This window comes from Apodemus sylvaticus, chromosome 14, assembly GCF_947179515.1.
Source record: "Apodemus sylvaticus chromosome 14, mApoSyl1.1, whole genome shotgun sequence".
NCBI classification, from domain to species: Eukaryota; Metazoa; Chordata; class Mammalia; order Rodentia; family Muridae; genus Apodemus; species Apodemus sylvaticus.
The window spans coordinates 14954785-14970093 of NC_067485.1; the positions used below are offsets into that span (position 1 = coordinate 14954785).

Below are 15309 nucleotides of genomic sequence, written 5' to 3' on the forward strand. Positions count from 1 at the left end.
AACATAGCATGGAACATTTTATGGCCAGTCGAAGTGGAAACTTCTGGTTTCTTTGGAAAGTTATGTTAACTGATGGTCTGTTGGTGCACACACGTGAAAAGATGTGTTGCTAAAGCAGCCACGTGAAAGATTGTTTTCCTGAAGCAGACACAGGTGAAAGGGTGTTTTGCTATAGCAGACGTGTGAACAGAGGTGTGATGTTCAAACCCCGCAGACAATAGGAGCTTGAACATTTGCGTTGTCCCACCTCGCTATTCTTCACTAACGACAGGCATGTATTGGTTCACCTCACAGTGCGTTGCTGAGCTCCGCTTGTGGTGATGTCATAGAAAATTGCCAAAGAACTTCATGTGAGGCCGCCAGCCCATTGGTGAACCTTGTGTTTTCTTCTGGATTGAACTGCCCTTGCTGGTTCGTGTGTGGTGTCTGCTGAGAGGTCTGGATGCAGCTCCTGGTTTGTATTTGGTGTTTGCTCCTGGACTGAACTGCTTAATATTGTGACAATGAAGATTGGACTTGTCCCTAAAGAACTATTTCTAAATAGGTTTACTTCTCCTGTGTCCTGATAACTTTTCTTTTCCACTATCTCTGGTGGGTGGTGGGCTAGAAGGGAGGGTGAACACTTATTAAAATAGGTTTAGAAAAATGTATGTAGTCAGTCAATTCTTGGAACAGATCATAAAACAATTTATGATGAATAAATCACAAGGTTATAGAGGAAGAACAAATAAAAAAAAAAACCAAAGTGACCTTCATGTTAGGACACGATTAGAGAAAAACACAGTTAAGGAACAGTATATAAATAAATAAAATCCTAACATTGTATTTAACTAAGAAAAGGAAGAAAAAGATGGAGTTAGCTGTCCCTTAACACCATTTCTGACTCTACAACTCTGGGATTACAAGAATGTCAAAATGTTATTATTATTATTATTTTTTTTGCATGGGTGGGATCAAGCTCAGGTTCTAGTGTGCTCACCAAGTACTGTAGCAACTGAGCTGTCTCCGCAGTCGGATGCAGACCTCCATAGTGAAGAGACTGTGGACATGTGGACATCCTGCTTACAGGCACAATCAAAGCAGGGCTATCTTTGTGAAGGCCACTCTCAAACGGCCTTGTTAAAAATGCTCTACTACTTTCATAGTCTAGTGGCTATAGTGCCAAGGCCAGAGTCAGGCTAAACTAAGGAACAAAGATGTTGTCTTAACTATAAATGGTGAAAGCATATCTTAGGTAAGATTTAAAAAAAAAAAACAAAACAAGCAAACGCATCTTCTGTGAATAGCAGGGCAGAGATTTGCTTTGGAAACCAACTTCAAAGGATTACATCATCTGAAATTACAGGACTCCAGAACTTATCCAAACAGAAAAGTGGCTCTCTCTAAGCTTACAGAATCTATAAGCTAAACCTAATTTAGAAGACACAAGGCTCATTTTGTAGTTCTTTTACCACATCACCAAAGGTCAAAGTAAGGATGGAAAGACTTTCCTCCAGCCACAGATTGCACATGTGATGTAGGTAGATGTACTTGTCTAACACGAATTGCCAGTGCAGCTCTCTCTCTCTCTCTCTCTCTCTCTCTCTCTCTCTCTCTCTCTCTCTCTCTCTCTCACACACACACACACACACACACACACACAATTCTTTGAAATGCACATGAAAAACTCACCCACTTTCACAGTGGGTCTGTCAGAGCCCTGTCCTGTTAAAACCCTTTAGTTCATGCTGTACGGTTGGCTACCGGGCAGGGAATTCCTTGTCACCTCTAAGTGACAGGTTGTCTTGTGATTTAGCACAGGTGATTACTATTGTCGGCTTGACAGAATCTAGAGTCACCTGGAGATGGGCCTCCTGCACATGGGCGAAGAGATTATCTTGATTACCTTAGTGACTGCAAAGACCAGTCTTGACTGTGGGCTAGACCATTCCTGGGTAGAGGACCCTGTCGATGTGGGTAGCAGGGTGCTTCCACACGGGTCTAAGTTCAGATTGCCAATGCGATGTGATTAGCTGTTTCAAGGTTTTTTGTTTGTTTGTTTGTTTGTTTGGCTGCCTTGCTTCCTTGGTATAAACTATGAGCCAGAACAAACCCTTTTTTTATTTTTATTTTTATTTTTATTTTTTTTTTTTTTTTTTGTCATAGCTACAGGGACAGAAACTAAGACCTTGCCCCAGTGACCAAATCTTACTGAGTGGTAAGTAGTGATTAAGTACGCCAGGATAGGGTCATAGTTTTAAATACAAGAGCCCAGTGTCCTTTCAACGAAATTATTTTTGATTCATTTAATTTTCAGAAAATTCCAGTCTCTTGCCATCTATTCCAGAAGCTTTCGGTAGAGGGCAGCTAAAGGCTCCTAGTGAAAAGCAGGCGCCATTGGAGCCTCAGTGGCCACCGCAACGAGCAACCGCTGTGCTTCTCCAAGGCAGGAGCTTGGGGAGGGCGGAGCCGGAGGCCGAGGGCTAGAGCCAGAGAGCACCGCGTGGGAGGATTGCGCAGGGCCAGGCGCGCGTGCAGGCGGTGCGCGGCTGTGCAGGGAGCGGTGGTGGAGCTTGCAAGGCTGTGCAGAGCCCGGGTGGGTGCATAAAGCAGAGAGGGGCAGGACAGGGGGCAGGACATTGTACTGGGCGTTGCATTGGGCGTTGCACTGGAGGTGCAGGGCTTTGGACATTGAACTGGGGGTGCAGTGCTCTGGGCGGTGCACGGGGCGGTGCAGGGCGCAGGGCAGCTGACAGCGTCATCAGGCGGGAGCAGAGCGCGCTCCGCCTCAGCAGCCACCGCATCGCGCTGCGCGCAGCGGGTCCTGGAGCTGCTCCTGGAGACCTGCGGCTCTGAGCCGGCTCTCCCCAGGTAAGCCACCACCGCTCTCTGCTGGAGCTGGATGCAGCTCGCGGGTGCCGGGCGCTTTTGGCGAGTCCTGGGAGCCAGAGGAGCAGGATTATTCTCTGGGGCTGAAGATCAGTATGCATCCCAGGACTGGGCGAGGGGGACCAGCCAGCCTCATCCTGCATCCTTCCAGGAAGGGAGGGCGAGGACGAAGCCATAGCTCAGCTGGGAGAACGTTAGACAAAACCCCTAACATTGCTTTGAAAGAGTAAAACCTTGGGGTCTTAAACAAGATTAGGGATCCCGTCCTAAAGGAGTTGTGGTTGGGGAAATTCTTTGACTGCAGGTATTATAATGAATGCGGAAGATTCCATGGATTTAGGAAAAGTCTCCTAAAGAGGTACAGCAAGGGAAAGAAAGAAACATTCAGAGGCGAGAAGAAATAGCTAGGGGATTTCTGATGCTTGGACCCCAGCCTCTAGACTTAACACTCTGAAAAGAGACCCGCCTCAACGTTTCATTCCACATTATAAAGATCAGCCTTGGGATATCCGCGGGACTCCCTTTCTTCTCTCTGTGGGAGCCCAGGCAAGCCTCCGCATCTAGTCCAAGCAGAAGAACTTGGGTCTCCATCAGAGGACAATGACAGCTGGCTGCCCTAGACTTCTCCACTGTTTTACGATTCCTTGTTCCAGTTCAGAATCTTTGGGGTTGGGGGCGTCTTTGGAACTGGATGCCTGGCATCTCAGTTGTTCATGCCTTCAAAGGTGGAAGACAACGTAACTTGGGTGGAGGAATTCCTGCACAGCTGGCCTTGTTTAGGAATTTATTTCACATTTTGGTTCTTGTTACCTTTAAATCAGGCCCCTGTGCGGGCTAGTTTACACTAGCAGAAGTTTTGTGATTTGCTTAAAAGAAAAAAAAAACCCATAAAATAGTCCTTTAAGGACTATTTTTTCTAAGTAACAGAAAAAAAAAAAAAAAGCTGAAGTATTTTAGATCCCAGATCAGTCCAAATGTGCTCTTTTCCACCAGCATTTGGATTCAAGGAGGTGGAGTGGGCGGTAGAGAAAAGAGAATAAAATTAGAATAAATTTAACAAATTTGTATGGGAATCATACTTTCTTTTTTAAATTGATGTTGCCTGAAATTGCAAACTGTTCAGTTTTAGCAGCACTAGCCTTTCATATTGTAGAAGCCCCTGAGCCTGGGCACAAGAAGACACAACACCCCCGCACCCCCATCCCAAATTTATCTGAGAAACAGAAGATGGCACCGGAAGGAGGGTCATTTGACTGAGGACATTAAATTTAGTGCCTGTGGCTGTACCCTGGAGAATCCAGGCAAGGAGTGGGGAGAGGCAGGGCTAACACAGACTGTAGCCAGGCTCAGAATTCCTGCTCCCTGCTCAGGTGTGTGTGTGTGTGTGTGTGTGTGTGTGTGTTGGGAACCCGTGTTCAGAGCTTATACAGAAACCTCTAGAAGCTCTTTCATGAGTGCTTTAGTGGGCTGCTCCGGAGGCTTCAGACACACCGTTTGAAAGGCAAGCTGGGCAGGGAGGGGACTCCAGCAGCGGGCTAGCAACCTGCCTTGTCAACAGAACTATTTCAGCCTGAGAAGGGCAGATGGGGACCTTGCTACGGGCTTCCCATACGTGTCCCGCTCTCTATAACACACGCCATTCTATACTTCCCTAGAAACAACTTACTCTAGCAACAGATGACAGGCACCAGAAAACCTCTTATAAAGAAAGAAATTATACCTCTTGCAGTCAAAAATATATTTGTAGTCAGCCAAGGGATGGTTGACACACTGAATTCAGTCAGTGGCTTGAGATTAAAGGCATCATGTGTCCGAGATGAATGCAACATGCTCTTGTCCCGGGGAGTTTTCTGTTTGACGGTGAGAGAATTTGCTTACCCCCGGTGTGCTGAAAGTACTCAGCACTGACTTCTCAATGAAGCTAACCAGTATCCCATTCTCTTTTGCAAGGTAGCTCTAACCTACCTATTGATCATCTGTGCTTCTGGAAGGAGGACATTGGCCATGGACAGATGTCTTTTCAGGGCTAAACTGATTTCTATGACATTAATTGATTTGGGTAACGATTTTTCCAGGAAACAACTGATCTATCAAAAGTGAAGATGATGGTTTCTATACCGTCAGAATTACTGATGGGTGTGAGTGTGTGTGCGCGCACATGCAAGTAGCTGTGGGTGCATATGCACACATGTGTACACACATGTGCATTAATTAGTATGGTGACCAGAGATCATTGCCAAGGGACTTCTTTGGTGGCACTCTTATTTAACACATTTGATTAAGTTGCTGGCAGGTGAATCCCAGGGACCCTTCTGATTCTGCCGCCTCAGTAACAGACATGAATTCCTTTATGTCTGGCTCTTTTTATGTGGATGCCACAGATATGACTTCAGGTTTTCTTTCTCCCATGGAGCGCGCTATACTGAATGAGCGCTACACTGACTGCCCATCTTTTCAGCCCTGGTCACCTTTTAAAAGTTAAGTTTACTAATGTCTGCACACATCAGGCAAGAACATAATACTATCTATTTGCTTTCAAATAATGCTTTAATTTTTAATGATCCGGCAGGCAAGTGTCTCTTCCTTGACCCCAGAGACTTTTTTTGAAGGGACAGGAGGCGAAGTCCTCTCTCTTTCCCTTGCTGTCTCTTCTGGCAAGCTCTGAAGAGAGATTTTGCACAGTCCTCACCCGGGGGGAAGCAAGTGCTGTCCTGTAAATCAGTGCTGTCCAGTTGCCACATAAGAGTGCTCCATGCATAATTCAGATTGGGCAATTAGTCACCTCAGAAGTGAAAAAGGAGCAGGAAATCAATTTTAGTATTTCCATATTTAATGGTTCACATATTAAAACCCACTACTTAAAGGTATAGTCAGTATAAAACACCAATACTCTTTTTTCCTCTTTTTCTTTCCCCATGCTAGGTCTTACATTTCAATACAGATCAGGTAGTCCATGTAGCCAGTGGCTGTTAAAAGCTAAAGGGGGCCCACAAAATGGCTTAGTGGTCAAGGGTTCCCACTACCAAGTCTATTGACTCAAAGTCAACCCTGGGATTCGCACGGTGGAAGGAGAGAACCAGTTCTGGCATGGTGTCTTCTGACCTCCAAACAGTCACCTTCACACATTCCTCCAAGCATACAAAATTAATAAAATGTAACAAAATATAAAATAATAATTATAAAATGTCAGGGCCCATGGCCAATTTAAGACCATTACAAACAAACAAAGAGTCACATTGGAACTGGCTTTTCTTTCTTTGCAGAAATCTGAACCTCTTTATTTCTCTCCATGTGTGCATGTGCCAAATGTGTGACTATGTGTGTGCCTGTGTGTGTATATATGAGTGTGGGTTCACATGTTTGTGGAGGCCAGAGGATCATTTCAGGAGTTCTTATTTATTGGAGCGGAATCCCTCGTTGAGCCTGGAGCTCACTGACTGACTAGACTAGCTACCGCCAAACCCCAAGACTCCACCTGTCTCTACTTCTTCAGCATTGTGCTTACAAATGTGCACCATGTTCTGACTTTCGATGACACGGGACATCAAATTCAGGTCCTGTCTACACAACAGCCCTGTACCGACTGAGCTGTCTACCCCCACCCCCCTTATTTACTTCTTTGCTTGTAAATTAGGATCAGCTCAAATAATTGCTGATTCTATGAGAATTAGCTGTCTGCATCCAGTCTTCCTGGAGACTAGAGGTCTGCCTTTGCAGAAGCCAGGAATAGGCACCAATTTCTGTCCTGAGGTCCTGGTCTTGGCTTAAGTCAAGTTTCATATTTAAGTTCCTTTACTGAGAAAGCACCAGCAAACTCAGCAGGCAAACAGTGGCATACTATGTGGCTAGATATTCTTCTGTCTCTGATCTTTTGGTGGTGTCACCAGTGTAAATATTATCAGTGTTTAAAGCTGCTTATTTTTATGCCACCAGACAAGGTTTGTGTGAAATGTAACTTTCTATACTTCACTAATGTGACCTGCCTGTAGTTTGAAGTCAAGTAGTGACTGACTTGAAAGGAAGGAAGGGTGTCAGGGTGACTCTGCGGGTCAGTCAGGGCTGGAGAGGCACCTGCTGATGCCATTGGGCTCTCTCGTTCAGAATTCATCATGGCAGACCTTGTGTCAAACAATTTCAGGCAAACATTCTCAAGGCTAGTTAATGTCTGGAAAGGGATTATTTTTCTTAGAAAATGGGAACACTCGGGAACTGTCCATTTGGGCTTTATATAGTACCTACCCACACCCACACACCTTCATATCCCCAGAGCCACACATTCATACATCTGTCCATCCAAACAATCACGCACCCACAAACCCACATAACACACATTCCCACACATCTGCACAACCATACACCTACGCAAACATCTACGCATGCACCCACACATAATATTTACACATCCACATACCCACACTCCCACAGAACTACAAACCTGCACTCCCATATTTCCACAAGCCCATACAGGCATAACTCACTACACACACATACACACAAACACAGACTCATACACATGTGTGCACTCACACGTGCACACACACACACACATGCACATTTGTATGTCCAATACACACCCATACTTTCAGATCTTACCCTCCCATCCACACATCTGCATACATCTGCATACTCCTCTATCCACATGTCCACGTACCCACCCATATATGCCCATATCTACACATTCATACACACGTACCCTCACATCCATCCACCCACACATTCAGATACCTACAAGTCCACATTTTTACACACTGGCATACCTACATATCCATAAACTTACACACAGATATCCACACATCCACATATCAGAAGTCCTACACAATCACATTCACACATTCAAAATATCTATACACCACATATAGACACGAACACACACACTCACATACAACCATACACACATTCAAAATATCCACACACCAACACACACAGACCCACACACAGACCCACAGACAGACAGACACACACACACACTCACACACGCGCGCGCGCGCGCTTATAAAAGCACATACTACACTTCTTTCTTTAATGTCTCCAGAGGAATAGTGTTCAGACATGCATTAAAGCTCTAAGAATCCTTTGGGAAGGGGAAGCTTCTTGCCTGCTATCCTTAGGTGTCCAGGTATTTGGATGTGTGTTTGATGCTGGAATTGAACTCAGGGCCTCCCGCTGATTTCTTACTGTAACAGCTTTGAAGCATTGGAGTTGGGGTCAGAACCCATGCCTCTGCCTTTAGGGCAAAGCAGGACAGAATCTACTCAGCTCTCTGTAGCATTCAAATCCAGCTCTTGAGAGTCTATAAGCATCGATTCATCTTCCCAGTGTGACGACATGGCCTGGCCCATCCCATACGCCTGAGATAAAAAATGTAGTGTGGTTACATGGTCTTGCAATCCCAGTCCTGAGACGATAGAGACCTAGGATGCACTCGACAGCCATTCTGCTCTAATAGGCCAATGGGAGACCTAGCGTCAGAGGAATGGATAGCATTTCTGAGAGTGCTGTTTGGCTGTGATGTGATCACAAGTGCAACTGTGCACATATTAACACACATATACCTCCATACATGCATGCACTTAAAATGTAATTAAAAACAGTGAGTGGGAGGAGGATGTGTGTGCTCCACAGGAATCCTACCTTCTTGTCTTTTCACTAATGAAATGGTTCCCCGAGTCAAGGAGCAGTGGCTATACTGGTCCTTCATTGCTCAGTCGCTAGGCCAAGCATCTGGCTTCTTTTGTCTTGACACTTGCCTCTCTCTCACAGGACCACTTTGGACTTCACTGGTGGCTGTCAGATACGGAGAGTGAAAGGAGGGAAGGTGGGGAGGAGTTGACCAGCGGATACTTGTTTACTGATAGGAGCAAGGTGTGCTGGTGTGCCATGACTCAACAACCTCACATGACAATAACTCAATGTGTGTTTCAAAAAGCAAGGAGTATTGTCCTGCCGAGTTCTTACCCTAAGCTAGTGTCTGAGGAGAGAGACATGCTTAGCATGATTTACACAACAGAGACAGGTATCAGCATACAGCATGCTACATCATTAATATATGTCTGTATGTTTAGAGCTAGTATGTTTATATAAACTTAATTATAATTTTAAAAGGATGAGGTAGGGAGATAGCTTATTCAGGAAGGTGCTTGTGTCACAGGCATGGGGAGGGGGGTCTCTGTTAGAGCCCCAGAATGCAAGTAAAAAATGTAGTGTGGTTACATGGTCTTGCAATCCCAGTCCTGAGACGATAGAGACCTAGGATGCACTCGACAGCCATTCTGCTCTAATAGGCCAATGGGAGACCTAGCGTCAAGGAATGGATAGCATTTCTGAGAGTGCTGTTTGGCTGTGATGTGATCACAAGTGCAACTGTGCACATATTAACACACATATACCTCCATACATGCATTCACTTAAAATGTAATTAAAAACAGTGAGTGGGAGGAGGATGTGTGTGCTCCACAGGAATCCTACATAACCGTGGTATTGAGGTCTGCGTGAGCGCCTGTGAGCAAGAGGAAGGGAGAATTACAGGAGAGCAGATATGGCTGGGTGACCCAGATTTGAAAAGCTTCTAAATTACCTACATTATCATGAGGACCAAGCAAGGGTTTTGTTTTTGTTTTGTATTTTGATTTTCCCAGATGGGTTCACCTGGGAAGAATAATCCATTCTTTGAATGTTGGTCTGAATCTCTCTAAATATGTGAGTGGCAATTTTAGTCATTTTTAGAGGGGAGAAATGAATCAGGGTTTTGGAACAAATATCTAAACATAATGCAAATGTAAATATGGGGGAGAATGCATAATAATCTTGGAGTAGGGAGAATTTTTCTAAACTGAGATACTAAAAAAAGATTTAAGTCAGATTCATTCCAATTCTGCATTTCTGCACAAATGCTAACAGCAACATCAAAGAACAGCTGTTTGTGACCTGTTTCAGTTGAGCCTGATTTCTTAAGTGGGTGGGTTTTGTGACTTAGAGTCATTAGAATCCCTTGAGGGGTTTGCTGGGCCCTGGTAGGTAGTTCAAAGACTTGGAGCTGAAATATAGTTCAGTGATAGAGTCCTTGGCTCACCCGCAAGAGGTTCTGGGTTTGATTCTCACAACTGGAAAGAAAAGTAGATAGATAGACAGACAGACAGACAGACTCCGAGCCACTGATTCAGCAGGTCTGGCTCAAGATCTGGATGCTGTTGACTCTGCTTGGCCATGAGAGAAACTCATTGAACTCCCAGAGACCTACCTCGGACACAAAAGATAATGATGCAGTATTGTCCGTTCATGCCAGGAGATGAAGGTGTGAGCAGAGGGTGCGAACATACGGTGTCCAGAGACACAAACTCCAGCTGCTTCTACCGTGACAAATATGCTCACTGTCTTGGGCCAGAGGTCCCAGACCAGAAGCAGATCTCTTCAGCCAGCACCTAGAGGGAGGAATTCAACACCGTTCTGTGTCAGGCAAGGCTGGAGAAGCCAGCATTTGCATTCCAGGGGGCGTGAGTTGGGAAGAAGCTGGTGGTGACTTTGGAATGGAAAAGTCCAAATGTAGTGAGGTTAAGATTGATTACGTCAGTGATTCTCAATGTGTGGGTTGTGACGCCTTTGGTAGCCCTCTGTCTCCAAAAACAATTTTATATTATGATTTCATAAAAGAAGCCAGATTACTGTTATGAAGTACCAATGAAATAGTTTTATGGTTTGGGGCGGGGTCACCACAACATGAGGAGCTGTATTAAAGGGTCACAGCATTAGAGATGGAGAATCCTTGGACTATGCCCTTTAACCTAGAAGTTCTACGCATAAGAGATTTTCTCTAGTGATATGTTTTAAAAATGAGCTATTTATGCAAAAAGGGTCTTAACTGAGTAAGAGACTCTCCAAAGTGGACTTCTATGCAGCTGATGGAGAACAAGCTGTCTCTCGCAGTAGGCCAGCCCTGGACAGACTTCCTGGATAACACTGTGTTCAGATTTTACTAACTCCCCCCACCCGCAGGTTGATCTCTCTCCAACTGTAGAGCATTGCATTGTTACCTCACCACAGCGAGAGACCTTAGTGTCTGCCCAAGCCTCCTAACCTGCAGGCTAAATGTCCCTTCCCCCAACCCTCCATTTATACACAGGGAAGAGAGTGTCCCTGGCAACTGAATCAAAACTCACATTGAATCAGTGGGAAGCAGTGGGCTTGTCCTGAGCACAGGCCAGAAGATATTGGAGTTTGTCTCTCTTGTATGTCTTGCGTTTCCTGACAGATCTTAGCATTATTTTTGCATTGGTAATATTTTGGTAGACTTCAACGGTGACATTCCAAGAATTTTCTCTCCTACAAGTCCCATCTTTTAGAAACAGTTCTAACCTTTGCTAAGACTGCTAAATGGAAATCTAAGTCAAGCTTTAGGGCAAAGGCAGCTTGCTCCACAGCCCTGAGACTGACAGAGACGCAGACCTAAGAACTGTAGAAACTGATAGAAAGTATAGACCTGGGGCTGGTAAACTGGATCAGCAGGTGAAGCTCTCATGCAAACGTGAGGACCTGAGTTCAAATCCCCAGAACCCACTTAAAAGCAGCATGGTACCATCTGCCTTTAATATCAATGTTCCCACAAGAAGATGGGAGACTGGGAAAATCCCCAGAAGTTCACAGGCTAGTTAGGGTAGTAGTCAATAGCAAAGAGACCTGGCTCAAACAAAGAGGGAGACTGAGACTGACTCTTGAGGTTGTTGTGTGCGTGTGTACACACACACACACACACACACTCTTTCATTCTTTTCATTCTATACATCCTCTGCACACATACTGTATACATGCATGCACACACACATACACACACCAACTTTTTCTCTCTATACCACACACTGTCTGCACAATACTGTATGTACACACACATACACATACATGCACACATACACTAGCAGCCTTTTTCTTGTCACACATTCACCCACCCCCACCTTTGCACAATACTATATACATATATGCTGTCTTAGTCAGGGTTTCTATTCCTGCACAAACATCATGACTAAGAAGCAAGTTAGGGAGGAAAGGGTTTATTCAGTTTACATTGCTGTTCATCACCAAAGGAAGTCAGGACTGGAATCAATCAGGTCAGGAAGCAGGAGCTGATGCAGAGGCCATGGAGGGGTACTGCTTACTGGCTTGCTCCCCTTGGCTTGCTCAGCCTACTTTCTTATAGAATCCAGGACCACCAGCCCAGGGATGGCACCGCCCACAATGGGCCCTTCCACCCTTGATCACTAATTGAGAAAATGCCTTCCAGCTGGATCTCATGGAAGCATTTCCTCACCTGAAGCTCCTTTCTCTGTGATAACTCCAGCCTGTATCAAGTTGATGCACAAAACCAGCCAGTACATATGCATAGAGCCAAACAGTCCTCCACATTATGCACACAATGCTTTGGAACCCAGAGTTTCATGCTGAGCAGCTTGTAGGCCTCCATTGGGCTGCAAGGCTTACTGGATTTGCTGTCTTGAGCATGCCTGGGTATGACATGATGGAAGATTCTGCATCTAGTATTGTAGCCAATGCTTCTCCATAGATGACTTGTTGTGTGCAAGGCAGACCTGATTTTTCTGGTGCTCTAGGATGCTGTGACTTTTTCCTCCTCGTCCTCCTTGCCCTCCTCCTCCTTGATGTTTATGCTCAGTGGAACTTGAGCTGAAATACCCCATCTTTGGTAGGCAGCAAGTCACTGCTGCTGGAGACACAGTCTCACTTCCTTCCTCCAGCGATGTGGCCACTGACGCCCCCAAACTCTTGCTGAGTGTGTGCATATAGAGTAGGTATATGTGTAGGTGTGTATACATGTCCGTGTCTGTGCTGGTGGGCTGTCAGAAGTGAAGTTCAGGTGTCACTCCTCAGGAGTCATATACCTTGTTTTATGAGACAGGGTCTCCCACTGAACCTGGGATCTGTTGACTCAGCTAGGCTGGCTGGTCAGTGAGCCCCAGGGATCTGCCTGTCTCTGCCTCTCCCATGGTGCAATTACAAGAATTAACAATATTATTACACCGGCACATGTGTAAATTCCAGGGCTCAGGCTCAGTTCCTCGGGCCTGCACAGCATTCACTTTACTCTTAAGGACTTACTGTCACCCCTGCCCAGCACTAGCTGCTGCCGATGCCCCAGTTTTCTGTCTTCCCTGACATTGCTTCACTCTGCACTTCCCTTACTTCAGGCCTCCTTTGTCCCTCTGCAGAGTAGCCAGACACAAACCAAGGGCAGCCTACTGTCCTTGGCTCCCCCTGAGATGCTGGTTGGGCCTTCTCTTGCTGCTGACAATAGTTCTCCCTATAGGGAGGCTCACACTGCCTTCCTGTGGAAAACATGTGGCCTTGAACCAGATTAGACAGTGATCTTTCCACAGAGAGTCATGCATGGAACAGGGGACTAGCTCTGTTGTCTTGCTATGGTGGTAATGACATAGTCCCCTGCTATTGTAGCTTAGGGATTACCCAGGACTGGAGAGATGGCTCTGCAATTAAAAGCATGCACTGCTCTTACAGATGACCCCAGCTTGGAACCTAGCACCCACATAAACAATTCACAACTGCCCATAACTCCAGTTCTAAGGGAATCCAACATTCCCTTCTGGCCTCCAAAGGTACCATCACTCTTGCACAGATATACATTTTTTAAAAAAAGATGTATTAAAGGGGTTGGGGGTGGGGCACCCAGACCACCAAAACACCTGTCACTACCGCAGATTCATGAAAGGTGCCGGAGCAGGAACATGGGGGACTAGGGCAGAGCTCTGTGCCCAGGGATTGTTGCCCACCGCCAGCTGATTAATCCACCCTTCTCAGTTTGTTTCTTAGAAGCAGAGTGTAGATCCATCCATGCCCCAAATAGACTGTTTGTACACACTTTCTGAGGGCTCGCAATTCTCACCCCTTGGGGGTCCATTAGGAGCAGTGAATGGAGCAGATAAAAAGGCCATGAATAGCTTTTATAAAGCAGAGGTGCAATCAAACTTCAAAACAGGGGAACTGTGCAGGAGGTCAGGAAGGCAGGTGTGCTCCAGAGATGAGAAAGAGGAGGCCACAGGCCACCAGGGGTGAGACTGGGCTGTGAAGTGAGGCAGCCAGACCAGAGACATTCTCATTGAGAAAGCAGAGTGACCACAAGCCTGTAGCAGACCAGGATGTGAGTCCCGTGGACGTCTAGAGAAAGAGCAGTCAGGGTAGAGGAAACAGCCAGTAGGAGAGTCCTGAGGCAGGAGCATGCTTGGTGTGTCAAGGGGCAGTGGAGGCTTGTGTGGCTGGGAAGAGGTGAGCTTGGGGTACAATGGTAGAAAAATGTGTGTGTGTGTGGGGGGGGGGTGCACGTGTGTGTATATGTGTGGTGTGTGTATGTGTATTTGTGTAGAGTAGTATATGTGTGGTGTATGTATGTACGTGTAGTATGTGTGTGGTATGCATTGTGTATGTGTGGTTTGTATATGTTTATGTATTTGTGTGATGCATATGTGTGGTTGCATGTATGTGTGTGTGTTATGAATGTGTGTGGTATATATAGTGTGTATGTGTGTGGGGTGTGTGTGTATGTATGTGTATTTGTGTATTTGTGTGTGTATGTGTGTGTATTTGTGTATTTGTGTGTGTATATATGTGTATTTGTGTGTGTATGTGTGTGTGTATGTGTGTGTGTATTTGTGTGTGTGTATGTATGTGAGTGGGTGTGTGTGTATATGTGTGTGTATTTGTGTGTGTGTATATATATGTGTGTGTATATTTGTGTGTGGTGTGTGTGTGTATATGTGTGTATATTTGTGTGTGTGTGTGTGTGTGTGTGTGTGGCAAGTCATCAGCTTGTACTTTCAAGAACAAACCACAAGGGGCTGGTTAAAGGGTTTGAACATAATGCTGAGAATGTTCTGGAGCCCAAGAGCCACATGAAATTGGCCAGTGGCGGGGCAACAGCTTCTGAATGCCCGGCACTGGACCTGAGCACTTGCAGAGCTGGTAGCTGCCATGGAGGGTGACCCGTGGATGTGTCTGAGTGTCTCCTGAAGGGGTTGCTAATGGAGCAGATGGGAGGCTTGTAGGCATTTGGGTATAAGGAAGACTCCAGGTTGCTTTTCCTGGGAAACTGGAAGGATTCTGTTGAAAGTAGCAGAGTGGAGGATGCCTCAGGGGAGTTGGGGAGGTTGTGGGGAGCTCATCTTTGTTCAGGGAACAGGTGAGGTGCTCCTGGGGGAGTCAAGAAAGTCACCCACGTCTCTACAGACTAGGGGGAAGGTCCTGGCTGTAAGTCATGAGGCCTGTGGCTCTTGGCATAGGGTGACGTTTAAGTCAGTGAAGACATGCCACCTGTGTGGTGATGGAGTAGCAGTGAGCAACCAGGGCAGACACACAGCTCTGGCTGGGCACACAGAGTTCTTCTAGCTTTCCTTTCCCAGTCTGGTGAGGCTGCTCTAAGAATGCATTGGG

At 45.8% G+C, this 15309-nt stretch overlaps 1 protein-coding gene across 2 annotated transcripts in view; it reads left to right on the forward strand.

Annotated features, from left to right (window-relative positions):
• The first annotated feature begins 297 nt into the window (after positions 1-297).
• The window catches only part of Diras2 (DIRAS family GTPase 2), a 32403-nt gene continuing 17391 nt past the window's right edge, over positions 298-15309 (forward strand). The window contains exon 1 of one of the 2 annotated variants that reach the window (XM_052157283.1): positions 298-454. The gene's annotated coding sequence lies outside the window, so the exon portion shown is untranslated. Of the gene's footprint in view, positions 455-2395; positions 2851-15309 lie in introns of those variants that run through there. The other variant, XM_052157284.1, reaches the window with a different exon arrangement.